A 27,429-nucleotide genomic window follows, 5' to 3' on the forward strand; every position below is an offset into this window, starting at 1 on the left:
GGAGTAAACCTTCCTCTGCCAGGACCCTTCTGTGACTTGGGTCAGATCACTGCCACTCCCTGAGCCTCAGCTTCTCATCTCAGAGTGGGGCCTGTGATACCCGTTTACAGGACTTTGCAGGGGATTTGGTGTCATCGAGGGTGTGAAGGCTTCCGTGTGGCCTGGTGGCCAAGAGCAGGCCCTCAGAAGGGCCCTAGCATACCTCTCCCTGAGGCTTTGGAGCTGGATTGTTTCGGAGCTGAGGGAATGGGAGGGGTTGTTTCCTGAGGAAGCGATTTTTCCCTGATTTGTTTCTGAAGGTGGAGGTGACGGAACCTCCCAGGCAGCCCTTCATGTGGGCACTGCCCGCTCATGACAGAGCCTGACCGTCAGCCTGGAGCCAGTAACACACAGATCGCTGGGCTCCTATGTTTGAGGAAGGCTTATGTAGTATATAGAAATGTGCATTCTGACCAGTCCTGGGTGAATCCATGCTGATGCCCCAGGTCCTGGGACCCCAATTGGACACATTGCCCTAAAGAATACAAGAGAAACATTGAGAAATTTGGGGCAGCATTGCCCACCACTCTTCCCTTTGAGGGTATCCCCAGGACATGTTACAGGTGGGTAAATGTCAGCCTCGGATCCATTCCCCACGTTTTCAGTGCCCTTGCGAAGGATGGGAGCACCACTGTGCAGCCTAGTCCAAGCCTGCTCGTGGCTTCCCATCATGTGGTCAGAGGCAAGCAGCCTCCAGGATTCTCTCCAGGAATTTCATTATGCACCTTAGCTTATGACCTGGTGGGGAGGCCCTGCCTCAGAGAAAGCCACATAGCCTGTTTAACCAGACATTTGCCAAACTCACCTGACCACAAGGCACCTCTTGGGCAGTGCAGTGGATGTTTTGAACACACCTGAGCAATGAGGTTGGACTTGAAAATCCTTTCCAGGCTCTCCCCAGTGTGGGGTTGATGTAGTGGGCTCCCTTACCTACCTCGTTCCTCTGGGAGTGTCCTGCGTCTAGGTCTGGTACACCGCACCACATGGTGATCATGCTGTATGAGCTCCACAGCTGCAGCATCACTCAGACTTTCATTCATCTTTCTTTGTTTTTGAGATGGAGTTTCACCCTTGTTTCCCAGGCTGGAGTATAAGGGCACAATCTTGGCTCACTGCAACTTCCACCTCCTGGGTTCAAGAGATTCTCCTGCCTCAGCCTCCCGAGTAGTTGGGATTACAGGCACCCACCACCACACTCAGGTAATTTTTTGTATTTTTAGTAGAGACGGAATTTCACCATGTTGGCTAGGCTGGTTTTGAACTCCTGACCTCAGGCGATCTGCCTGCCTTGGCCTCCCAAAGTGTTGGGATTACAGGTGTGAGCCACCACACCTGACCTACTCATCTTCTTTCCCCAGTAATTTGCCTGGGTTTGTATAGGAACACATGTACATATCCTAAATAGTAAACCTAAAAACATTTATAATGCGTACCTCATGCAGTACAACTTCAGCTATTTGTGTTAATTATAGTGAATGGTCGATGTGCGTTTTTAAAAATATGTGGTGGTGTTACTTTCATGATCAAGCCGTAGCGCACGCTTGTCTACTCCAGAGGTGCCACGTGAATTCTTCATAGAGGAGATGTGACTGAAGGCACATAGGGGGATTACTTGTAATAAACATCAATTATTTGTAGATTTAGGGTCTTTTGGTTTTAATATTCTTCTACTATCTTGTTTATTTGCCCATAACCTTTTACCCAATGAACATGAACTTCAAATGAGTGAATCCAACTAAATAAGGTTTTACTACGTCAGAAAAATCATTCGCCCAACAGCAGGCACAGCTGTGCTCCTGTGCTCGTGCACCCTGGTTAGAGGTGCTGAGAACGTTTCACAGTGTCCAGAGTCTTACACCCATTCCCATATGAGCCTGCAGTGTAGGAGTCCACCTGCACAACCACACAAGGACTTTCCCCCGTTACTTACAACAACAGAGAAAAGTGAAAGCACAGGGAACTGTTATCATTAGTAGTGTGGTTTCAGAGTCTCTTTTCACACTGTAGGCTGTAGCCCATTGGTGGGTCATAAAGTCGGCTTAGTGGATGGAGATCAGCATTTTTAAACAACGAGTTGGGACCATGCAGTAAATATTAGTGCATCCCAGGATACAAGGGCAGAATTGTTTAGGGCAAATGTCTGTGTGTGTATGTGTGTGTGTGTGCACATGTGTGCATCTGCATGTGTGTGTGTGTGTCTCTGTGCGTGTCTGTGTATATGTATCTGTGTTTGCATGTTTGTGTCAGTATTGTGTATATGTGTCTGTGTGTGTATGGGTTTGTCTGCATATGTGTGTATGTGTGTATTTGTGTGTGTGCCTCTGTGTGCGTGTGTGTCTGTGTGTGTGTACACTTGTGCCCAGTGCATCACAATGTAAAATAATCCAGGTTTTAATTGTGGGTCATGCTGAGGTACGATGTGGGTCATGCTGAGATACTTTGCAATGTAGTAAAGCCATCGACAGAAAATCTTTTACGCAGTTCCAGAGTAGAGAAGAATTAATAATTTAGTTTTAAAAGTTTCCTCCTCAAAGTGATCATTTGACTTTATATACTCCCAAGTTATTTCTCTGCTTTGACAGCATCTGCCCTTTATAATCTGCCTGTTAGTATATCTGCCTGGAGTTGCAGCAGTGTTCGAGTTTGTATTGCCCGTGGAATTCCTTTGTACTTAATATTAAAGGATGATTCAGCTCTTCAGTGTAGCATCCCACTCTTAAGAATTTCAAGCCTAAATAAGAATAGAGCCACTTGGAGGTAGTGATGGCATGGGCGAGGCACCAAATTAATGTGACCCACGGAGAATTTAATCTAAAAGAGAATTGGATGATGAGCAGAGCCGATGCTCCTCCAGTGCCACCCATCCATCACAGCACCCTTGCACCATAGCACCTGTGCATCGCATCATTTCTGTGCCATGCCACCTGTGTGCCATACCCACACACCACACCACGAATGCATCACAACACCTGTGCATCACGCCACCTGTGCACCACACTGTCTGTGCACCACACTGCTTGCAAATCCACCACCCATGCATCACAGCACCCGTGCATCACGCTGTCCATGCACCACACTGCTCGCAGACCACACCACCTATACATCACACTGTCCATACACCACACTGCTCACAGATCACACCACCTATACATCACACTGTCCATGCACCACACTGCTTGCAGATCACACCACCTATACATCACGCTGTCTATGCACCACACTGCTCACAGATCACACCACCCATGCATCACAGCACCCATGCATCACACCACCTGTACATCACACTGCCTTTGTACCACATAGTTTATGCATCACATCACCCATGCATCTCAGCTTTCCTGCCCTCAGCTCAGTGCTTGAGCCACGTTGTTAAGCGGTTTTGAACATGAGTCTTTAAATTACTCATTTGTGCTACTGTTTAGAAAAGGCAGAATCCACCCCTGGGCATTTCTTCCATTCCGGGGCCTACCCACTTGTCTGCCTGTCAACACTTGCTCAGCTGACTAAGCTACACTTTTCAGATATCAGCTGAAATCTCACTGGCCCTCCAAACCAGTTTAAACCCCTGCTCTGTGCTCCTGCAGCCCCTTGGCCTTCCCCTCCATAGCTCTTTGCTTAAATGTAAACACCCAGTTGATTTTTCATTATTCATTTGACATTGAGCCCCAGCCACCTCAGACATTGCAAACTGGCCAACTGACTTGAGGACAGGCCCATGGCTTCTTTTTAAGGCCAGTCCCCTCTGACTTCTCCATGCGGGAATTGAACTTAACCTACCATCCTTCCCTCTTATTGTTGCGGGAATTCAGATCAAGAAAGGAGGAAGTGCGTGACCAGGTTACCTAATTAGGGGAGGAGACAGGAGGCTCACGTTGTTCATGAAGACGGACCTGAAGCACGCAGTGTGCATCGGGTTTTCTGGGCTCTTCTGGAACGCCGAGCCCTTTTCTCCAGGCCAGTGCACCCACCTACAGCATAGGATTTAGGTGCACATATTGGCCTCTTCATTAGGTACAATGTAATGTATTAAATTTGGATACCGTTTCCAGGTTAGTAAAAGTGTGGCCTTATCAAATCCCATCATCATTTTTGTCTCATAAACCAGAGACAAGAAATTCTTCCAGGTATCTCAACTGCCTCATCAGTGATTAGTAAAGTGAGTTTGTCTTAACAAGTCCATCTCTGATTTTCTTACAAAGCAGGTAACATTTGAATAAATTCTCAAGATTGCACCTAAGCCACGTAAGGCGTTAATGCATTTGAGGCTTGGATTTGAAAGCATCAGCTGCAGTTAGGAGCCCAGGCTTTGGTGTCACACCTGTGAGTTTGGTTCCTAGCTCCTCCTCTTACTAGCTGTGTAGTCTTACACAGGCTGTTCAGCCTCTGTGTGCATGCGTCCTTATCTGTAGATTGTGATTATTAATGATACTTACCTAAGCTGACTGTTGCGAAGATACATGAGTTAATGTGTCTCCAGTGCATATAGTAGTTCTGGGCCCAGAGTCAGAAACAAATACTAGCTATTATTAATAGCATGTTCCTTAGTACTCGTGTATCTCCATCATTTATAGTCAAGCACCCGGAACTAAAGATCATCTTAACACCCTGTGAGTGGGTGGCTCTGGTTAATATAGAATATTTAGGCAAAATGTGTTTATGAGGACACTCTGCTTGTTGTCGTTGTCTAATGCTTTCCACGTGGTACTGTTGGATGCAGACGCCGACACGAGCTAAGTTCTTCGCTGCCCAGAGGGTGGAGGTGACTGTGGCTTCTTTCTCATCTGCCTAAAATGATGCACATTTGAGAAATGCTGTGTTTCTAGGGCTCGCACGTGATTCGGGGCAGTGCATCCCCAAAGGAATGGCACTTGTCTACGGCTCCTGGGACTAATGTCTCACCAAGCACACTTGGTCCAGCGCACCGACCTAACCAAGGGTTTCATAATTTCTGGAATTTCCCAACACATAGATACATCAAAACCTAAGAAAAGAAAATCAGCACTCAAAGGTATGACTCCACCTTATGTTTAAAATCTGCTCCTCTCCCCATGAAAGATTATACTGAGTAGGAAAGGAAAACTGCAGGACAGAGGGCATCTTAGACCAAACTTGAGTTCTCCTTTCTTCATGAAAATGCTGGTTATCTGCCAGGATTGGCCCAGACAGTGCATACCGTGAGGGCATGTTACCCTACATGGAACTTCTTCTGTTTTATCACAAATGACAAGGCAGCTGAAATGCTGGGGCCGAATGCACAGCCTTGTTCTCAGACAGCAGTGCAGTGAGCCCAGGCTTCAGCTACACAGACTTGTCATTCCAGTGGCCAAACAGCACGTGGCCCAGTGGTGGAGAAAGACAGAGGATGGAGAAATTGATTCCCTGGACCAGGACCTCCTGCTCGATCACTGTGATTGCTCTTTAGCCTTTGAGGTACAACTCTTTCCAAAATGTATAAGCCACCTTCACCTCTACATAAAATATGGAACACAATTGAAACTCTGCCTTTAGTTCATGTCTCACGGCCCTCTGTAGCATGGGCCACAGTGGTTGATGCTAATGGAAGCTCTGCCCAAAAGGCTTCCTTATTCAAACGCATTCAGGAAATGGGTGAAATGAAGTTAATCTGGTTTCCTTAAGACAGTTCAGAGCCCCAGTACATTAAAGGGCATTTCAGTCTCTGAGAGGAGGATACAGGAAGTAGTGTTTCCAGAATTTAGTTGACCACAGGTTACTCAAATTGCATTGCAGGACAAAAGCCAGGCAGCATGTATTTTGGGCCACAGTTCTGAGGTTTGCGCATGCAACGTGTGGGAAGACCGGAGCTTGCCAGACAATTTGAGGACCCAGGTGTTTGTCCTGGCTCCACTTCCTCCCAGTCCCGTGACCACAGGCACTGTCTGTCTCTAAGCTGCATCCTCACCTGTGTGAAAAGGAGGTCAGTGTGGCTTGTGGGCTCTCAGCCCCGTACACTGCGCAGGAAGGACTGAGGGATCACAGGCAGTGGGCTCTGAAATTAGTGAAAGGCCGCACAAATGGAAGACAGTTGTTGGTGCTCAGTTCTATTAACCCAGAAAAGGCCAAGGTACAATTTAGGGGAAATTCCCTGATTGCATTTGTTCTATTCTGCTTTGCCAAGGGTTTCACTTAATTGAATGAATCCAATTTTACTCTATACAGATAGATGTATAGAGCTCACCGTGGCAGCTCCATGTAATCCAGGAGTAATCTTTTTACCTCCCGACAGTTGTACTGTCTTGTCTGTTTCTAATCCATTTTCCTTTCTTGGCAGCAGACTAGGCGGCAGCACAGAGACGCATAGGAAGCTGTGAGCAGAAAGTGGCCCTGTCACCAGGGCAGGCAAATACACATTCCAGAGCCCTTGGAAAGCTGCAGAGGGCTTCATGTTTTCACACTGAAACTCCTGTGGCAAAAAGTGACCTGACGTGAGGCTATTTATAGTCCCTAAATCCTACTTAGTGTAATATCCATACATTTTGCTATAGAAAACTTAATGGATTTGGACATGGGGTACTGCCCAAGCCCCTACGGAGCTGTTCACCGTGTTTGATTTTTATAACATGTTGCCTTTATAAAACTTGAAAAATCCTGAATTCTAAAACCTATATAGCCCCAAGGGTTCCAGGTAGAAGAGATAAGGGACTATAAAGGAAATTCTGGGGTACAGAGGCACCTGTGGAGATGAAGGTCACCAGGCTGGCCTGGTATTTGACAGGCAGAACACCCCGTTCCTGGGTTCAGGCAAGAGGTTGCCCGACCTTCGTGGCGCTCCTCTCCAGCACGGCGCAGTGCTGTGAACTCTCCCGCTCCTTACCACTGTTGCATTTCTTGTGAAGCCATAGAGACAAGCCAGTGTCTGGTCCCCAGCCGGGCTGGAGAGGCCATGAAGGTACATCCCCACAGACAGGCCCTGTGCTCTCCTCTACCCGGGGTCCCTGGGCAGCCAGCCAGAGAGAAGGCTCCCTGTCCCCCCACAGTCAGCTACTGTGTAAAGAAGCAATTGGCATGCACCCCAGGACACTAGCTGCCGCCAAAGCCAGCAGTATTTTATGAGCCTTAAAAAATCTTGTTGTACCAGTCCGTTATGAATTATTGAATTAGCACTGCATATTTATAGCAACTTCTTAATAGTTTAGTAATTTATTCATCCCTGTGGGTCCTTTGGTATATTTCTTTTAATTGTTAGAGAAAAGAGTTTTTTTAGAGCTAGCTTCACTGGACTACTTCCTCAGTGATGCTTCCAGAATACTAAAATAGAATACCGCACAGTTGTTCCTAAGCTTAAAGTACCTGATGCGCAGCAAATAGACCTGCCCACACGGGAGCCGGTGACGCCCCCGGCCTGAGCTCAGGGCTGCAGCTGCTCTGGAGAAGCCCACAGCCAGCCAGGCCCAACTCTCAGGCCCTGTAGCCCAGCACACTAGCATTTCATAGCCTATGCTTGGATTACGTGTCTTCTGAGACAGCTGAGGGACCTAAGCATCATCCATATTGTTTCTACAGGGAAAAAAATCTTTCTGTGTCCCAACAAGTAAGCTCCCTATTTTGGGAGCACCCCTGCTTTGTAAGGCGTGGCCTACTGCCCACAGTGAGTCATTCCTCACCGAGCCCTGAGGCTGGTTCCTGCTCCTAGGTGCTTGGGGATAAGGGGAAATCAACAGAAACAGCTTGTTTCCCAATGCTTACTTGCAGATGACTAAACCCAGAAGTGGTGGGGTAGTGTTAGGTAAGGAGACCAAAGCTGAGAACTTAAGACCCGGATCCTTCAGGCACTTGAGACTCGAGCTGAGGACGCAGGGCATGCCAGGCTGTCTGTGCTAAGGGTGAGGCTGCACATCTGTCTGCGCCAGGGCTCCTGAGAAAGCACCTTGCATGTCACTGTCCCTTTTGCATGAGTTTTTTTGGTCATGAGTGGCATCACACTTTATAAAAAAGACATGTTTTCTTTACGGGATGAGCTACCTTTGATCCTTAGTCTTTCTCTGGTTTAGGCAAGAGTCCTGCAAAGCCATTCAGCTGTTGTTGGCAGCTGCCAGGAGTTGCCGTAAAGAAGGCAGAAGAGGTTTTTTTCTGTTAAATTGGTTAATTCAGCTCTTGAATGTGGTCTTTGATAAGACACACCCCATCCCTCTTTTCCTTATTGCCTCTAGCTAACTGTGCTCATAATTTAAGCTTCAGTTCATGGTTCCATCACCATTCTCAAGTTTGACTTGAAAAGATCTGAAGAAGTACCTGTTAACCTGAGCTCCCTCTAAAGAGGGAGAAAAGCTAATCTTCCAGATGAGTCTGGCAAAAGCTAGAGGAAGAGCCGGTTTGCTTGGTGACTCCAGATATCACCCCATGGCAGACAGATCCAGCTCAGCCAGACTTTGGGGTCACAAAAAAAAATAAATCCACTATCTCTAATCACTCTTTTGCAAGCCTTTGAGGCTAGGAAGGCATGAAAGTTACATAAGAAAAGAGCAGCAAACAGTTCCAGCCAAGCACCCTGGTTAATTCACTCCCTGGCCACTACCACAAATTGTGCTAAGCTGAGGGTCGCTGATCGGTGATGTCATTTGGTGTTCACGGTGTTTGTTGAGTATGTGTGTGTACCAGACCATATGCCAGGCGCTGGGCACACAAAACATTCCACCATGATCCTTGGCCTTGAAGGGGAGTTGTGCGTGTAGAAGCTTAAAGCCGTGTTGTGATACATGGGAAGTTCTTGTGGGAACACAGCTGGGAAAGTATAGGCCCTGCCCTAGGGGAGGGGCAGGAAAGTGATGGAAAGAGAACATGAGCCAGCCTTGAAGGTGCTGTTTATCAGCTGGCTCAAGTATCAAGGTCAAACCAAGAACAGGCAATCTGAGCATTTCTTCCATGAGAGATGAAAGTCAGGAGCCCCAGAAAAGTTGAGGATCATACCACAATTCCATGTCTCAGCTTGGAGTGACCATACAGCATGTTTAGTCTGACAGGCTTGAAAAGTGAAAGAAGGCACTCCTAGTAATAACACCAGGACAGTTGCCTGAACCCAGACTGTCCCAGGGAACCAGGAACATGGTCACCATCCTGGGGATAACTTGAGGCCTCTACTTTGCTGCCCTGAATGAAGTACATTCTCCCTCTACTGGTCAGAGAGGAGACGGCAGGGGATTGGTTGCACCCTCGACCTTTTTTCTTTTTTTAAGAAAATGATAGAAGACAAATACAGTGTCATCTGACATTGCAATCATTATTAGAAACTACGGTGCACAGTATGCTTGTACTTAGATCCTTGAAAGCCATTTTAGGGCTCGCTCTCAGCCCTGTTACTGAACCATAAAGATGCTGCATTTAAAGATACTCAGATTGGTTCCTTATTGAGGTAAATGCTGAGGAAAAGCAGCAGACTGCATCTTGAGCTTGAAAAGAACTCTTCTTTGCCTTGTGTCCTCTGTGATCCAGCTGACGTCTTTTAAATCAGTGTTCTGGGTTCGTGCTGCCACTCCATCTCTACCTGCCTTTATGAAACAAGCAGCACAGAGGCAGATGACTTTTCTCTGGGTGCTTTGTGCATGAGTCTCACTTTAAACATTGCATTCTTTGTTTCCTTGGGAAATAAACCCTCATAGCCAATGGTTGCTTGACCAAGTACCCCCATGCCCCAGCCAGATGCTATGGTTTCCTCTTGGGTATTCACCTCTCTGTGGGCTTCTTCCCTCTGGTTTCTAAGGTGACAGGTTGCTCGTCAGATGCATGGGACAGCACAGGCACAGGCATTTCACACCCGGCCATTCAGAGCAGGGACCACTTGTCCAGACTTTCTGGGATAGCTCTGGTTTCACACATTCTCTCTTGTCCACACAAAGACTTGTACTGGTCAGGCAGTATTCTGGTTTGAGATAACAAAATGTAAAAGAGTAAGGCCATCTTACCTATAGCATGTGACCCAGAGAAACAAGGGCCCTGGGTTAGTTTGCAAAGCAGTTCAAGTCAGCCTTGAATCCCATAACCTTGTAGAGAGCCTGGCACCCTCATGCCCCAGCAGGGCCAGCCCCATCTGGGTGCTCACTGCTGGGTCTCCAGCACCCAGCACTAGGCAGGCACCGGGTGGTTGCTCAGTGAATATTTACCTGACAGAAGCGCCCAGGCACAGTTCGAGCACAGATCCGTGCGTGTTGACCACCATGCCCCAGGCATCCACACTGCCCCTGGGGCCCCACAGTGCCAGTGAGAGCCCCCCCATTAGAACCTGTGCCTCAACTGAAAATGTCCTCCCCTTCTCCCATCCCTAATAAGACTTGCCCTCCTACAGGTCCTAACAGGTGTGAAAAGGAGAATCAAGAGCCTCCGGTTCCTCCTTTGTCCCCAACCTTAGTTTGCATTCAGAGTCATTAATTAGAATTAGAATTCATTAATGCAGGGTGGTTGCAGCTGTCCTTAGAGATGGTGGTGGCAGTCCTCCTGAAATGTACCTGTGTTGTTCTTGCACTTTCTGCCACTTCTCAGTGGGCCTCAGAAGTCAGATGGGTGGACTTACCTGCCCAGCCATGTGGAAGAAGGAAGGCTGTCATGTAGATGGCTACTCATACATAGCACCTCAAAGTAAGGGTTAGACACTGCAAATAAATTCCCTTCTGATATCTTAAATGGAAAGTTTCCACTGAGCCCTAATGATCCCTAGAAGCATGTCATGTCCTGCCTGCAGAGGGTCCCACCCAGGGCCCCATTCTAGTTACCCTGTTCTTGCTCGTGGCCATGGGCCACCCCTCCAGGTGCATCTCAGCTCACAGAGAAGCGCTCCAGGTCACAGCTTGCTCTGTCCATCATCCAGCATCTGCCTCCTCACTTTGTGAATGACAAGGCACATGGATGGCTTCACTGGTGAGATTTGCTGGTGGTAAAGCATGTTCTCTGGCTGTTCTCATGGAAACCAAAAGAAGCTGCCTCAAGGCAGGGGACAACCCAGGGAACCGTTGGAAGAAACGTGGGAGTAAGAGCCGTGGGCCTGGGGCCTAGTGAAGCACACACTGGGCATTTCCCCTCTGTCGTGCTCCTGCCCTTTCATTCCTCTCTGGAAAGGCTCATTTGCCAAGTTCACAGAGATTTTGTGCTTCCCTGCCTGTCCTCAGGAACAGCTCTGGGGGCAGTCGCATCCGTGATGGAGGATCAAGCTTGTGGAAGTCCTTCCTGTCAATAAGAACATACTTAGTTCTCATGTGGTTGCCACAGATACTGGCCACATCAAAATAGAGACAGCCCATGTTTCCAGAAAACCATGGTGACCCACTTTCACATTAGCTTCTGGTAAACCTCACAGGTGTGTCCTCTTGTCTTCTTGATATTTAAAGGGCCCTCTAGGACCAGTCTTTACCTCAGTCCCTAATCCAGCATCCTATACAGTGTGTGAATACAAATGCCTGTTAGTGGAGAGGAGGAAGAAGGTGACAGTGATGAGAAGTGGAGACAAGCTCCTATGTCCCTCCAGCAACTGGACAGGCTGGAAAAGGTAGGAGGTGCTCTAGAGATGGTACAAATGCTTCCTTATTTGCAGGCATGCTTGGCACTTACAAACACCAGAGACACACAGATAGGTAGGTAAGTAGGTAGGTAGGTAGGTAGGTGGGTAGATGTGAATAAATGGGAAACTGAAAGAGCCAGTCTTCCAATATAGATCCTTAGTGGCTCACTGTGTCCACATTTTAAATAGAGCCAAGTGGCCATTTGCTGACTAGGATCATACAGGTACTCTGAGTTCCCCCGCAAACCTGTACCTTTTTATCTTTGGGACTTTCAGAGCTCACCTGAACCAATCAATCAGGGTTCAGCTATATCAGCCAATCAGAACTAAGCAAATTTCATTCTTTGATTTGAATAAACAGACCTAATTGGGAACCTGGATGGGAACTTTTGCTTTAAAACCCAAGCCTTCCTTTGTTCTTTGGAACATACCTTCATTTTAGATTGGAGGCTGTGTCTCCCTGGTTTGCAAACTGTTCACTGGAATAGTCTCTTTACTCCAAATTCCTTTTTTAGAGAACTTTTGTTGACAGGTAGACAGAATGATAGATAGATAGAGATAGAATGAATAAATGAATGAAACCAACTAACCGCAATAAACCTTAGGGCCCTGAATATTAGTTTACCCAGAGAGACCCAGTCTTTGGAGGTCAGGACATCGTGAATAGTCAATATCAGGGAGTGAGTGAAGACTTAAATTAGTGGCTCACAGTGCATTTCTCTAAACCCAAACTTGGGACTTTGATGCTGGTCTATACCACAACCTACCCTGCTGTGCTCCCATGCTATTCTAACACTCTGCAGTGTTTGCTATAAACATGGGTGAAGGTAGGGCTGTTGGGTTGAATATGAGTTATTCTAACTCACTAGCTGGTTTTGAAAAGTAAGCAGAATTGATTGTGGGTTTAGTTTCCTGCCTACTTGACCCTGCTCTCTTTTTTCTGCTAAGTCTGGAAAAAGCCCAAGTGCTTGCTATGATCTGAGGAGGGGCCTTAGGAGGGTTCCCAGAGCTGGCATTTCCAATCAGGCAGCACTTGAATTTGCAGATCCAGAGACCCCTGAGGACACTTACAGCATCATCCTGGCTGCCTGGCTGGCGAGTAGTTGTGCTCTCAGCTCGCCAACTCCCTCCCTTGCTACATGTCGGAAAGGTGGATTGAGGACGTAATTACTGGTGAATCCAGTCACAGAGGAATCAGAAAGCGCTTGTCCATCATGCCGTGTACCTGACTTGACCTACCCTCTGCATGGTTCTCACAAGCCATGCTTTGATTCTTGCTAGATGCATAGCTCCATGACTGAGATGTGTGGCTGAAAGACTCCTCAGTGCAAGTAAACTCTGGCATCTCTCTAGTTCTATTGCTGGGTTCTACACAAAATCCTAGACACAGCTGGTCCCATTTAAGGTCAGCCACCTGTGCTTCTGGAGATGGAAGTAGACTCAGACCAGATGAGTTTTTTGGTGTCTGTATTGGATTAGTGTGTACTTCTCTCTAATAGGAATTCCACTAACAGTTGTCTTATTGGAATTTTTCTACTTACATGATCATTTTCCTTTTTAGAGCCATCATAGTTTTATCCTATTTAAAATCCATACCTTGTACTTTGAACCATGGACACTCTCCTCCCAAAAATTACACCATTTTAATACATGACCCTTGAGCCTGAAGATTGTATTTCAAAATATAGAAAATAAATAGAGTGATTTTTAAAGCGCCTGTCTAATCAGCATTACACAGTCACCAGCACGTCCCCATAACTGAAATTCCAAAGAATGACTCTAAAGCATGGACGTGTTCGGAATCAAAGATGGAACCTTTTTAAGGGTAAATGTTACATACTGAAATCAAGCAACAAGTAAAGTTTTTAATAAATAAATTATCATTATGCAGACTAATAATCATACCAGTTGTCCTCAGGCTAGGCTGGACAGCTGCACAGCTCTCTGTTGTAACGAGCTAACCCTGTAATAAAGTAGTGAGCAGGCACCTCCTAGGGCAGTGTCAGGAGCCCTTGTGTTCACTGCCTGATCTAGCACCTTTACAGGTGGTCCATCTACAGCCGAGGTCTCCCCACGATACAGCTTTGGAGCTAAGCCTAGGCAGGCCTGCCCCCAGTGTCGTCTACACTGTCATGAAGTAAAACACGCACACTTTTTTTTTAATGCGTCCCTTGCCTTTAATGATAACCTGCATTCTTCCTAAAAGTTATATTCTGTGAAACATTTCATTAAGTAAAGGAAGCAGTCCTTTCTGCTGCTTTATACTGTTTGAATTGCTCAGGCTGCTGGGAGCAGAGGTGGACGGGGATTCCCACTCTTTGGTGCTGGGGGAGCCTTTTCCCACGGTCATGCCCTCAAACCCTGCGCTATGGCGTGATGCAGTGCTCAGAACAAAGGAGTGAGGAAAGGCAAGGTGGGCACACTGGCATTCTCCAAGGAAGCCCTGAGAAATTCCGAAAGTCCCCAGTCTTGAAAGAAATGAGAGAGAGAGAGATGTTATGCTTTAGAAGACAAAAAGCAACGTCTTGACTCTTTCCGTGGGAAACTAATTCATTAGTTATCGCCACTAAACATGAGCTTGTCAGTGGAGGCGTATTCCAAGAGCAGTGAATATCTTATTTAAACTCCCTATTTCACAAAAGAGGAATCATTCCCATCTTACAGACGGACACTGAGCCTTTGAGAGGCTGCTCATCTGAACGGAGATTTCACCCCAGAACCATCTGTTTCCTAAGCCCAAGCCTCAAACGTGCCATGACACTGCTTTTGTCTGTGGTTGTGAATCGTCTCTGACTCCTGTAGAGATGGCAGCGGAATGGCTGGGATTTCTGCACCAGGCTGAGGCCCCCACACCCCCTACTCCCTGGGTGATGTCAGAAAGCACTGCCTCACATGTGGTCACTTCCATATATGTGATGAATTTTGAGACTCTCAGTGGCCCAGGACCATCACTTCATATTAAATCCATAAGACGTAAGAAGGGTAATTAACACTTCCTATCATTATTTCCCCTTCTTTGCATCCAGGGAAAGAGGTAGAATAAGCAAGAACAGGAAGAGGGGAGGGAAGAGCCACACACCCGGTGCTGAGGTGGTGGGAAGGGGAGAGGGCTGGGCGCACAGGAGCTTTCTGGAGCCGTGTCTACAGAGAAAATGAAGCTTCCCGCCTCTTTCAACCAGTCTCCCAGTCTGTGCCTCTCACACTACATGTGGAGAGTGTGGGACACGCCATCTACTGATGAGCCCTGTTCACGCCACACACTCAGAACTTGGGGTTTTAGCCTTTCCTAATAAGAAAAATATATCTCTCTGAAGTTTTGACATCTGGATCAACAGCTAACCCAAGTATCTGTGGGTGGAATGCTACCGGGAGAGGAATATTTCAGAGCCCTCAAACAAGAGCATCCTTCCCACACAGACCCAGACCTGGCCCAGACCCAGAAGAACAGACTGGGGTGAGGTTTTGTCCTGAAGTCACAGGGCCTGGGAAGCAGTAGGTCTGAGGAGGAGGCAGAGCAGTTACTGCTGTCCCAGCCTCTTCACTGCAGGATTTGAAGACTGATCCCAGTTGTATGATTCCATCTCACTTCAAAGAAGGTGCTGTTAGACTGGCATGAACACGAGCTCAAGCATTCTCCCCTGGAAAAGCACCTCTGGTTGTGCCCTTTTGAAAAATATGAATTTCATATACTGAATTTAGAAGGAATTAGGTTCCGGGTTATTTTCTCTTGGGTTTAGATTTGTATGTACAGCACTGGAGCTGAGTTTTGTATATCTTTAATCAAACTCACGTGACAATTAGCCACTTCTGGGGAAAAAGGGCACCCTCGTCCGCAGGTGCCAGCAGCCCTCGGCCACAGTGGCCAGCCAGCTTCCAGTTCTCCTGGCGGTGGCTGAGCTGGCTGGAGCCTTCGCGGGCTGAGAGGACCGCCAGTGCCATCTTGTGGGAATGTTCTCAGTGCTGAAGACAGGCTGAAGGAGGAGACAGCCTGGACTGTCAAACTCTGAAGAATGACGTTACCCAGAAATGTCTGAGTGCAGTCGAGGGAGACGCCTCCTTCTGCTCACCAGCCGTGCTAATTATTATTTTGGTGTCCAGAAAATTAATATCCCAAATAAATTAAGACCAAGCCAAGAAGATATTTCAAGAACTACAAATGGCAGGAAAGGATTTGTTTTCCATGGACTTACTAGGAAATGTTTAAAAAGTCACCCCAGGTAGATATGTATTTCCCATAAAATCTGGACGCCCAAAGCTACAGATTCTGAGCAGAGTGAAAGCAAGAGCTTTGGAATTTGCTTCCAGGCTGCCCTGCGGTCTCCGTGCTTTCCTGAGGAGAGTGGACCGGAGCCCACTTTTCCCGGGCAATGAGTGTGTGTGCTGAGCTGCGCCCTAAGCCGCCCCCTTCATCAATGCCCAAGAAGAGCGCCCGAGCCCATTCACTTTGTGCGGGCAGAAGCTGATCGAGGGTGCCCCGTCCTCCCACTGTCCTCTGTTACACACGTGCTGAGCGCACACTGTGACTACCTTTCACCAGGACACAGTGGGGGAGGTCCAGGGGCCTCTTCTCCTGCACTGACAGAGGGTTTGATTTGAGGTGCGCCCCAGTTCACAAGGTCATTACCCTGGAAAAGCAGTCTCTCTGCCTCTTTCCCTCCTCAGGAAAGCACAGAGCCCGCAGGCAGCCAGATTCCAAAACTCTGTTTCAACCTTGTTTAGAATCTGTTGCTTTCTGCTTTGTGTATGTGTATGTGCACACACGTGCGTGTGTGTATGTATACACGTACATACAGTCACCTAAGGAGGTAGGGTCTGTTGCTATCCAGTTTTACAGATGAGGAAACTAAGCCTCAGAAAAGTCAAACACCTGCTCACCAGCTGGTCCCTGGCAGAGTCAGGATTTGAACCCGGAGCGTTCAACACCCAAGCCCACACTCCTGGTGTCCATTTGCCGTGCTTTCTCCTGTCTGTAGTTCTGAATCGTTTCTGGGCCTGTCAGCTGCCTCGGGATCTGATGGATGGTTTGAAGCCTCCCCTGCATTTTGTTCCCAAGACGCAGGAACAGAGTCATCTGAGATGGTGGAGACCTCAGACAACCCAACCGAAGAGCATAGCCCAAGAACTTCCTCCTGGGTTCCGCCCCCAGAACCCCAAGCAAGATTCCAGCCTCTCTGAAGCACCATTTCTTCCTCCATAAAACAGAACATCACCTGCCAAAGGAACTCAGATGAGCTCATGATTTATGTGGAAGTGCTTTGTATGCTAGTTATATGCTAGAGACATAAATGATCGTTTTTCAGGGAAAAAAAATCCACCATCAAGTCAGAAAGTAAATCTTTAGGTAGATTTGAATATATTGTACTGTCTGGTTGAATAAAGGACTCTCAGGTTACATTTAGAGTGCTTACCTTAAAACCCCGCGTCTCTAAATCATTTACAGGAGACAAGCTAAACCTTGAGGCTGCTAAACCCTTTAAAATGAGGGGACTGGGCTTGGGGCCAAAGTTACACTCCCTATTTGGCCCTTGTTCCAAGTCTGGTTCCCAGCACTTATCACTGTGCAACCCTCAGGCAAATGACCAGCCGTCTCTCGGATTTACCATTCTAATCTGTAAAATGGACAGCTCCTGCCTCACAGGACCAAGAGAGTTAGATACAGCAATTCTAAGGGGAGCGCCTAATTCAGCACCTGGCCATAGTGCGCAGTGGTGATGGGTAAACAGTAGCTTTTATCACCTGAGATCATTTCTATCCTTTAGGGAAAATAGAGAACCAATGGCTCGTTAGGAAGGCCGTGTGCCCCTGCCCTATGTCTGCACGCTCCCCACTGATGGAGTACATTTACATGAAGGGGAGACAGCATTTGTGGAGGATAACTTGAGTAGACTTCCATGAACTCAGGTCAGAACTAACATGAAAATGATTCTGTTGCATATAACTCTCCAGTAATGCCTTTGCTGCCATTTTGACTACTTTCAGTAGGATCAGGAACTTGACCAGATTCTTCCCAGTCTTGTTGACTACTGTGTGTGTGTGTGTGTGTGTGTGTGTGTGTGTGTGTGCCCATGCATGTTTCTCCCCATCCCAGAATGCATCTATATGGTAGCTTAAGCTGACCCTAATTTCTTCCAGGATGCTTGGGAAGGATGAGGCTGACCAGTCAGATGCACATAGGACCCCTCCCTCTTGCACAGAATCCTATTCTGGAGGAAGAAGGGCACTGCATTTTTCCAGGAATACAGAAGCTCCCCCAGGGTGAACGGAAGAAGAGAAAAGACCCCACATAACTGGCTGTGGCAAGCCAGGCTGGAGCAGGGCAACAGATACAAATTAGTTTGTCCATAGGTAGCAATCCTGTTTGAAGATGATTAGCAATCTATCCTTTTGGGGAGCCTGGATTCATTTCCTGGCTGACCTGGAGAAAATATTGTGGCAATATCGGTGCCCTGTGGTGACTGAGTAGGTATGTGTGGGGTGTCATGCACAGTTCTAGGCAAAATAGAAACCACGCTGGAATGCAGTCGGGAGAACAGCTGAGAGAGGGAAGGAATTTGAAATCATGGCTTTGAGCTGGGAAAGGGATGTCCCAGAGGCCTGCGGTAGCCTTCTTCCAGTACTGAAAGGCCTTCCTATGGAAGAGGCGTTAGACTTGGGATGGGCACTGGACCAAGTGCAGGGAGGCAGAATCTGGGCCACCTGAGAGACACACTGGCTGTCCCACTGAGGACCCTCAGGCTGTCATCCGTGAAAGGATGAAGGTGTAGGTTGCAGCACTGTCTGCCTGGGAGGGAACCTCCTGTCCAGCCCTGACTCACAACGTGCCTTGCTTTACCCCCCTCAGGTCTGGGGCAGAAAGCACATTGTCAGACCCCACAGTGATAAGGGAGGGTGTAAAGCCTCAGAACACGAAATAATGCTAAGTCTTCTCAGTTTTTATATTAATTACATGTTGGGATGGCAATAATTTGAATAGATTGAGTTAAATAATTGCTGTTTTAGAGTTTAGGGAAGTTTTAAAACTATGAATTTGGGCTTCTTAGCCCACTCCACTTTCCCTTAAAAATGAGACCATCAAACTCAGTCTTGGTTGATACCTGCATTCCACAGGGTCACTCACCCACTGAGTGTTTCTGGCATTTTATCCTGCCTGTCTGCAGTTTCCACAGAGTGCCAGTAAGGTATAAATCTTCTTCATTAAGAAAATTTAGACCCGGTGCAGTGGCTCATGCCTGTAATCCCAGCACTCTAGGAGTCCAAGGCGGGCAGATCACCTGAGGTCGGGAGTTTGAGACCATCCTGACCAACATGGAGAAACCGCATCTCTACTAAAAATACAAAATTAGCCAGGCATGCTAGTGCATGCCTGTAATCCCACCTACTCAGGAGGCTGAGGCAGGAGAATCACTTGAACCCGGGAGGCAGAGGTTGTGGTGAGCAGAGATCGTGCCATTGCACTCCAGCCTGGGCAAGAAGAACACAACTCCGTCTCAAAAAAAAAAAGAAACAAAGAAAAAGAAAATTTAGGAAATAAATAATAGTAAACTTTTGTTAAGGACAAAGGGTCCTTTTAAGAGTCTGATATGGTCCTTACCAGATGGACAATAGAGACCCACATGCATGAACATCTGGTGGCTGCTTAGTCTGGGTGTGAAAAAGCTGCGGTTACCGCTGGTGAATAGGAAGTGTTACCTGGATTCTAATCCTGGCTATTCTGCCTAGCTCACAGTTCCTTTAAATTTAAGTAAGTGTGGTTTTTAACTTCCGGAAAGGCCTGAGGATACGGGGAAGGCAGGAATGATAGTTTTGACTGTCTCTGTTTCCTAAGAGAAAATAATGTTGCATCTTCAAAACAGCATCTGTCAGAATGATTTTCATCAGATTAAATAAATCCTCAAAGCAGCTATCATACTTTATAGACTTCAGAAATGTAGGTTAGACTTTGCATGGAAGCCTAATGGAATTTCAAATAGGTGTGTTTTTGCATGTACAGCCTTGCACCCAGACTCGACTGAGGGTTCTCATTTGTGAAATTTTCTTCAAGCTACCATATCTCAAAGAGTTTACTTAAGTGTTTTTACTGAATAAATATAGCAAATGATTATTTACCAATTTAAGTTACTCTTAATTATAGTTGGAAAAAAGGATTGCGCCAAACTTGATGAAAATCTGCAACACAACATACGCTGTCAAGGGGCAACTTACATGAAAATACATATCGCTGGGTTAGGTGCATGACTCACACCTGTAATCCCAGCACTTTGGGAGGCTGAGGCGGGCAGATCACCTGAGGTCAGGAGTTCAAGACCAACCTGGCCAACATGGTGAAACCCCGACTCTACTAAAAATAGAAAAATTAGCTGGGCGTGGTGGCGCATGCCTATAATCCCACACTACTTGGGAGGCTGAGGCAGGAGAATAGCTTGAGCCTGGGAGGCGGAGGTTGCAGTGAGCAGAGATTGTGCCACTGCACTCCATTCCTGGGATACAGAACGAGGCTCCATCTCAAAAAAGAAAAAAATACATATCACTGTTAGACATTTTGGAAGAGGCTTGCCTTTTACCATCTTTTCACAGGCAGCTGCCATATATCCTTAGAGCCAATTATGGCCTTTCAGTTTTAGAGGAGGAAAACTTTTGGAGGGGACTTTTGGTTCATAAAGACCTTTAATGAATGATCAATACAGAGTGATATTTATAATTTTGCAGCAGAAAACCTTATTCTTAAAATTAGTTGCTAAATCTAAGTGACAGTAAGATACCTCTTCTCACCCATTAGATTAGAGCCTTTATCCAAAAGAACAAAATAAAACAAAACAGAAAACAAGTGTTGGCAGGGATATGGAGAAATAGGAACCCACGTGCATTGCTGGTGGAAATCTGAAATGGTACAGCTGCTGTGAAAAACAGGTTGGTGATTCCTCAAAAAGTTAAACACAGAATTACCATATAACCCAGCAATTCCACTTCCAAGTTATACCCAAAATCATTGAAAGCAGAAACTCGAGCAGATATTTACTCCCCCGCATCTATAGCTGCACTATTCACAGCAGTCCAGGTGTCCATTAGCAGATGAATGGATAAGAATGTGGTCTGTCCTTACAGTGGAATATTATTCAGCCTCAAAACGGAATTCTCACACATGCTGCAACATAAATGAACCTTGACGATATTATGCTAGAAGGAATAAGCCAGACACAAAAAGACAAGTACTGTACGATTCCACTTACGTGAGATCCCTGGGGTAATTAAGCTCGTGGAGACAGAGTGTGGAATGGTGATGGCCAGGGCTGGGAGGAGGAGAGAATGGGTAAGCACCGGGGACAGACTTTCTGTTAGGAATGATGAAAAAGTTCTAGAAATAGATAAAGGTGATGAGAGCTTAATATTATGAATCTACTTAATGCCACTGAACTGTATACTTAAAAATGGCTAAAATGGTGAATAATGTTTTTGTAATTAGTTGCTGGCTGGAGTTTCAAAGCAAAGTGAGAAGGGAGGGAGAGCTTGGACTCTGTCTTTAGGAAGAATGTTTCCCTGGAGCTGACCGGAGCTAAAGGAGACCCTCTGTCTGGTGTCCTGTCACTTCCCACCAAGTTGCCTCTTGCAGCTCAATAAGACTTTCTCACGTAACACAATTCTTGAATATTGTGTAAAAAGTGCACTATTAAAGCAAGGACCTCACCTATGGAAGTGCTGGATACACACACAGGGTTATTTCCTTCAGGGCTTTTATTTCTTACCAGTCCCAAACACATGGGGGCGCTGGAGAGCAGCAGGACCGGCTGAAGTCTCTGAGGTCTTTATTTGCTCTTCCCCAAAGTAACCGGGTAGAATGCACACTGTTTTGGCTGTGCCCCAAAAGACTGCTCTGACCTAAGTTCGCCACTAAATCACATTCCCTGTCCCTGCTCCTCAGCTCAGAGTCAGCCTCAGGGTGTGCACAGGGGCAAGTTCACAGCCTTTCCATCCTGAGTCCCTTTGACTGCAGCGCCAGGCCCTCAGTCTCGCAGTCACTCAGCCAAGTCGCCAGCACCACGTCAGCAGAATATGTAGGATCCTAGGCACTCTGTGCAGGATGTAGCACAGAGCACACCAGCGCCTGACTCGTCGCCGTGTCCGGGGGCCTAACCTTACCGCCCACCACCCATGGTTGGCAGAGGCACATTTCTTACGCTGAGCCCAGCATGCCTTCCATTGACATGCTCTGCCCTCATGACAAGAATCCAGCAAGCCACTAAAGCTCAGCAGATTCAGTCATGACTCCCCAGAAAGGAGCGAGCTCTGTGAGATGAGGGGTTTCACAAGGACAGCCCCATCTGTGAATGCCTCCCGTGGACTGAGAATCTGCAGCCTGCAGCTACGGCCCTGGACACTCCTGGAATGAGCTGGGACTAAGGGGAAAGTTGTTCTTACTGCTGGGGTCTCCTTTAGCCCCCAGGGTCTCCACGGTCATTCAGCAGTTGGAATGGGACAGTGTCCTTGAGCGGCCCGCCTGGGAGTGAGGTGCTAAATGTGGGTTTAGGAAAGGAACCCGCATGCCCTGGGAGTCCAAGGCTGGGTTCTAGGCCTCTGCTTCCTTGTATTCCAGGATTCACGCTAGAGCAGAGCTGTCATAACCTCATATCATCACCCTTCACACACATTTCCCCTGGGACATACTCGAGGCAAAGAACCCCACCCTCTTGTGATCAGTGCAGGAGACACTCAGAGGACATGGGGCTATGGAGATAGCCGGCGTGTGAGTATCACCTCCGAGGACTGCTTAGGGCAGGGAGGAAGGGCAGGATTGTGGCAGGCCCCTGGGGTCCAGACAGTGGTCCTCAATGCACACAGGGAGCAGTGTTGGAGATAGACTCTGGATAGCCAGGTCCCCAAGAGCCTCGCCTGGTAGCTGCTACAGAGTGGGGCTGGGCTCAACTAAGGAGCCTGTCAGGAGCACCCAACACGGAGGTCTCTCCAGGCTGGTATCCTGCTGCTGGACAGCGCCGCTGTGTCCTGGAGTTCACTCCACCTCTGCAAAGGGGAGACTACTCACAGCGTAGACCAGGGTCTGCTCCAGACCACCGTAATAAAGCAAATATTCTGATACAGTGAGTCCCACAACCTTTGTGGTTTCCCAATTCATATAAAAGTTATGTTTACACTCCACTCTGGCCTATTAAGTGTACAGTAGCATGTCTAAAAAAAAAAGCCAACGTGCATTACCTTAATTTAAAATTTTTGTATTGTTAAAAAATATAAATGATCATCTGAGCCTTCAGTGAATTCTAATCTTTTTACTGGTGGATGGTCTTGCCTCAGTGTTAATGGGTACTGGCTGATTGGGGTGGTGGTTGCTGAAGATGGGAATGGCTGTAGTAGTTTCTTAAAATAAGATAACAGACCGGGTGTGGTGGCTCATGCCTGCAATCCCAGCACTTTGGGAGGTCGAGGCAGGTGGATCACTTGAGGCCAGGAGGTCAAGACCAGCCTGGCAAACATGGTGAAACCCCATCTCTACTAAAAATACAAAAATTAGCCAGGCGTGATGGTGTGTGTTTATAATCCCAGCTACTCTGGAGGCTAAGGCATGAGAACTGCTTGAACCTGAGAGGCGGAGTTTGCAGTGAGCAGAGATCATACCACTGCACTCCAGCTTGGGTAACAGAGTGAGAGCCTCTCTCTCTCAAAAAAAAAAAAAACAACAACAACAGTGAAGTTTGCCACATAGATCAACTCTTCCTTTCAGGACCGATTTCTCTGCAGTATATGATGCTTCTTGATAGAGTTTACCCATGGTAGAACTTCTTTCAAAAATGGAGTCAGTCATCTCAAACCCTGCCACTGCTTTATCAACTAAGTTTATGTAATATTCTATATCCTTTCTTGTTATTCTTCACCAGGTGTAGATTCCAGCTCAAGAAACTACTTTCTTTGCTCATCCTTGAGAATCAACTCCTCATCCCTAAGGAAGCTGATCACAAGATCGCAGCCATTCAGTTCTGCCTTCAGGCTCCACTTCTAATCCTAGTTCTCTTGCTACTTTCACATCTGCAGTTACTTCCTCCAGTGAAGTCTTGAACCCCTTCAAAATCACCCATGAGGGTTGGAATCAGCTTCTTCCAAACTCCTGTTAATATTGATACGTTGACCTCCTCCCATGAATCAGGAATGTCCTTAGTGGTATCTGTAATGGTGAATTCTTTCCAGAAGGTTTTCGCCCAAATCCACCCAGTGGAATTACTTATTTCATAAATAGTAAGACTGGAAAGTCTAAATTACTCCTTGCTCCATGAGTTGCAGAATGAGTGTTGTCTTAACAGATATGAAAACAACGTTAATCTCCTTGTATACTTGGTGTTGGGTGACCAGGAGCCTTATAAATCAGCAGTAATATTTTGAAAGCAATATTCTTTTTCTGAGCAGTAGGTCTCAACAGTGGGCTTAAAATAATCAGTAAACCTTGCTGTAAATTAATGTACAGTCATCCAGGCTCTGTCATTTCATTTATAGAGCACAGACGGAGTAGATGTTACATAATTCCTGAGGGCCCTAGGATGTTTGGAATGGTAAATGCGCATTGGCTTCAAATTAAAGTCATCAGCTGCATTAGTCCCTAATAAGAGTCAGCCTGTCCTTGGAAGCTTTGAAACCAGTCATTGACTTCTCCTCTCTAACTGTGAAAATCCTAGATGACATTTTTTTCCAGTAAAAGGCTGTTTTGTCAACATTGAAAATCTGTTGCTTCGTATAGCCACTAACCTAGATCTTGATCTTAGCTAGATCTTCTGGAGAACTTGCTGTAGCTTCTCCATCAGCAGTTGCTGCTTCACCTTGCACTTCTATGTTCTGGAGATGGCCTCTTTCCTTAAACCTCATGAACCAAACTCTGCTAGTTTCCAGCTTTTCTTCTGCAGCCTCCTCACCTCTCTTAGGCTTCATAGTACTAAAGAGAGTTAGGTCCTTGCTCTTGATTAGACTTTGGCTTAAGGGAATGTTGTGGCTTGTTTGATCTTCTATCAGACTGCTCAGTTTCTGCATATCAACCATAATGCTCTTTTACTTCCTTGTCAGTCACTCCAGTACTCACTGGAGTAGCATTTTTAATTTCTTCCAAAAACTCTTCCTTTGCATTCACAGCTTGGCTATTTGGTGCAAGAGGCCAGCCTGTCTGAGCTTCCGACATGTCTTCCTCATCAAACTTAGTCATTTCTAGCTTTTGATTGAAAGTGAGAGACATGCGTCTCTTCCTTTCATGTAAACACTTATAAGCCATTGTAGAGTTGCTGATTGCCCCAATTTCAATATTGCTGTACTTCAGGGAATAGGGAGCCCTGAAGAGAAGGAGAGAGACAGGGAATGGCTGGTCAGTAGAACTATCAGAACACATAGAACAACTATTGATTAAGTTTACCATCTTATATGGACACGCCTCATGGTGCCCCAAAACAAATTACAGTAGCAGCATCAAAGATCAGTGACCATGCATCACCATAACAGATATAATAATAATGAAGATGGGCACACAGTTGCCACAAGCCTTCAATTCCTAAAAAAACACATTACCTGTGAAATGCAATAGAGCAAATGCCATAAAACAAGGGGTGTGTGTGTGTGTGTGTGTCTGTGTGTGTGTGTAGAGGGGAGGATATTTGTCTATATATGCATATAATTAATCAAGCTTCCTCAGCCACCTTTCAGGGCTCACTTCTGTGGGGTAGCTAATTCCCTTCATTATGCATCTATTCTTACTAGATTAACTCTCTGTGGGTGACATTCTTATCAGGCTTCTGGAGTAGGGGGATCTCCTGTAGTTTGCCTTTCAGAGCCTCGACATAGGTTACGATGGAAACCACTGTGTTCTCCTGATACAGAAAGACGACTGCTTTGTTGGAGGATGATACTATATGATTTGTTACCAGAGTGGGGCCATCCCTACCTCAGGCTGTTCCTAGATGTTTAAAAGAACATTCCAAAGGACTTTAAGAAACTTCGTGCTACCATTTCTGTATTCCTTTCCAAATCTTTTACAAAATGTTAGAATTCAGACCACACTTCCTGAGCTTTGGAGGCAAACCCCTTGGCCCCGAATCCCTGGAGGTTCTTCCGTGGGTGGTATCAGGCATCACAACAGGATGCGCTTTAAGAATCCAAATGAGGCTGGGCACGGTGGCTCAAGCCTGTAATCCCAGTACTTTGGGAGGCCGAGGCGGGTGGATCACGAGGTCAAGAGATCAAGACCATCCTGGTCAACAAGGTGAAACCCCGTCTCTACTAAAAATACGAAAAATTAGCTGGGCATGGTGGCACGTGCCTGTAATCCCAGCTACTCAGGAGGCTGAGGCAGGAGAATTGCCTGAACCCGGGAGGCGGAGGTTGCGGTGAGCCGAGATTGCGCCATTGCACTCCAGCCTGGGTAACAAGAGCAAAACTTCGTCTCAAAAAAAAAAAAAAAAAAAAAGAATCCAAATGAATTCAGTTAAACCACATGGGGCAGGGGCTTAAACTTGAGTTGAATTTACTCATCTTTGGCCAGCTGTTAATCCTATAGCTAAATCACATACGTAAAGGAAGGGGGAAAAAATCCAACCTGACTAACCACACAGCAAACACTAACTAAAACCCAGGTAACATGTGGTGCATCTCTGTGCTGCTTAGTAAAACTCGAAGTTTCTTAATCTCATGAAGTGACAGAAATTACCTGGGGGAATTTCAGGTGTTTTTGGTAAATTTTCTGGGGAAGTAAATAGTCAGCAAACTTCCTGAATGCTAGGACTTTTGCCTGCAGCAAAACAAAGCTAAGTAAGACAAGTAGATTTCTTAAAAAGACCACCAGCAGCAGAGAAGCCAAGCTGCAAAGAGGCAGGCTGGGGAGCCCAGGGGATAAATTCTACCCCGTCTGCCCAGCAGGCCTGGCTGGAGCAAAACTGAGCCAAGAGGGAGATGCTTCCTCTCCACCCACCTCCGTGTCCCCGCTGGGCAGACCTTGTATTCACCTCCTGCTCTTGGGTGTCCGTACCTCTTGGTGGAGGCGTTTTGGAAGTAAACACACCTTGTCCACCACCTCAAACTGTGTCCTGATGTTTTTAAATTATGGCACATGTAGCTATCAAAAATAAATGGACAGAAGAGTATATAAGAACATGGAGAGATGCTTACTGTACTCGTAGTTCAGAAGGCAGATGACCATTTTTGTAAGAAAAAAATTAATAAGAAGACAAGCACAAACATCTATGCATATAGAAGGAAAGCCTGGAGGGAAAGCCCCATGTTAGCAACTCGTATTTGCAGGTGGTAGACCTGCCAGCGATTTGAGCCTGTTTTTTCCGCACTGAGCTGTATTGCTTTGATACTATATGCATTTCCTCAGTACTCCAGTTTGGATGAGCTCATTGTGAGTTAACATGTCAAGAGATGACAGGTTTACCAAGGACCTTGTATTTGTAATGCTCAGGGATTAATGGGGCCAGGAGGTTTGTGTTGGCTCTGGAATCTCCCCTGTGAGGATGCCAGAAGGGGAAGCCCATGGTTGAGGAGGCAGTGAGAGCATCTCCAAGTCCACACCATGCAAAGCTACTTCTGCCCTGCTTCAGGGAAGCGCCTGTTTCACAATCTCATTAAGTCAAAACAGTCAGGCTTGCCCATAGTTAAAATGTGTTCATTTAACCAAAAAACAAAAATAGGCTAGGCACGGTGGCTCATGCCTGTAATCCTAGCACTTTGGGAGGCCAAGGTGGAAGGATAGCTTGAGCCAAGAGTTTGAGACTAGCCTGAGCAGCACAGCAAGACCCTGTCTCTACAAAAATTAAAAAATTAACCAGATATGGTGATGCATGCCTGTTGTCTCAGCTACTTGGGAGACTGAGGCAGGAGGATCACTTGAGTCCAGGAGGTAGAGGCTGCCGTGA

The 27,429-nt window shown here is 46.6% G+C and overlaps 1 protein-coding gene across 1 annotated transcript in view; it reads left to right on the forward strand.

Moving 5' to 3' along the window:
- DAP (death associated protein) overlaps positions 1-27,429 on the forward strand; it is a 78,647-nt gene that overhangs the window by 49,186 nt on the left and 2,032 nt on the right. The gene's annotated exons all lie outside the window — the stretch shown is intronic.

The sequence above is a fragment of the Saimiri boliviensis genome, chromosome 1 (assembly GCF_048565385.1).
Source record: "Saimiri boliviensis isolate mSaiBol1 chromosome 1, mSaiBol1.pri, whole genome shotgun sequence".
In the NCBI taxonomy this organism is placed as follows: domain Eukaryota; kingdom Metazoa; phylum Chordata; class Mammalia; order Primates; family Cebidae; genus Saimiri; species Saimiri boliviensis.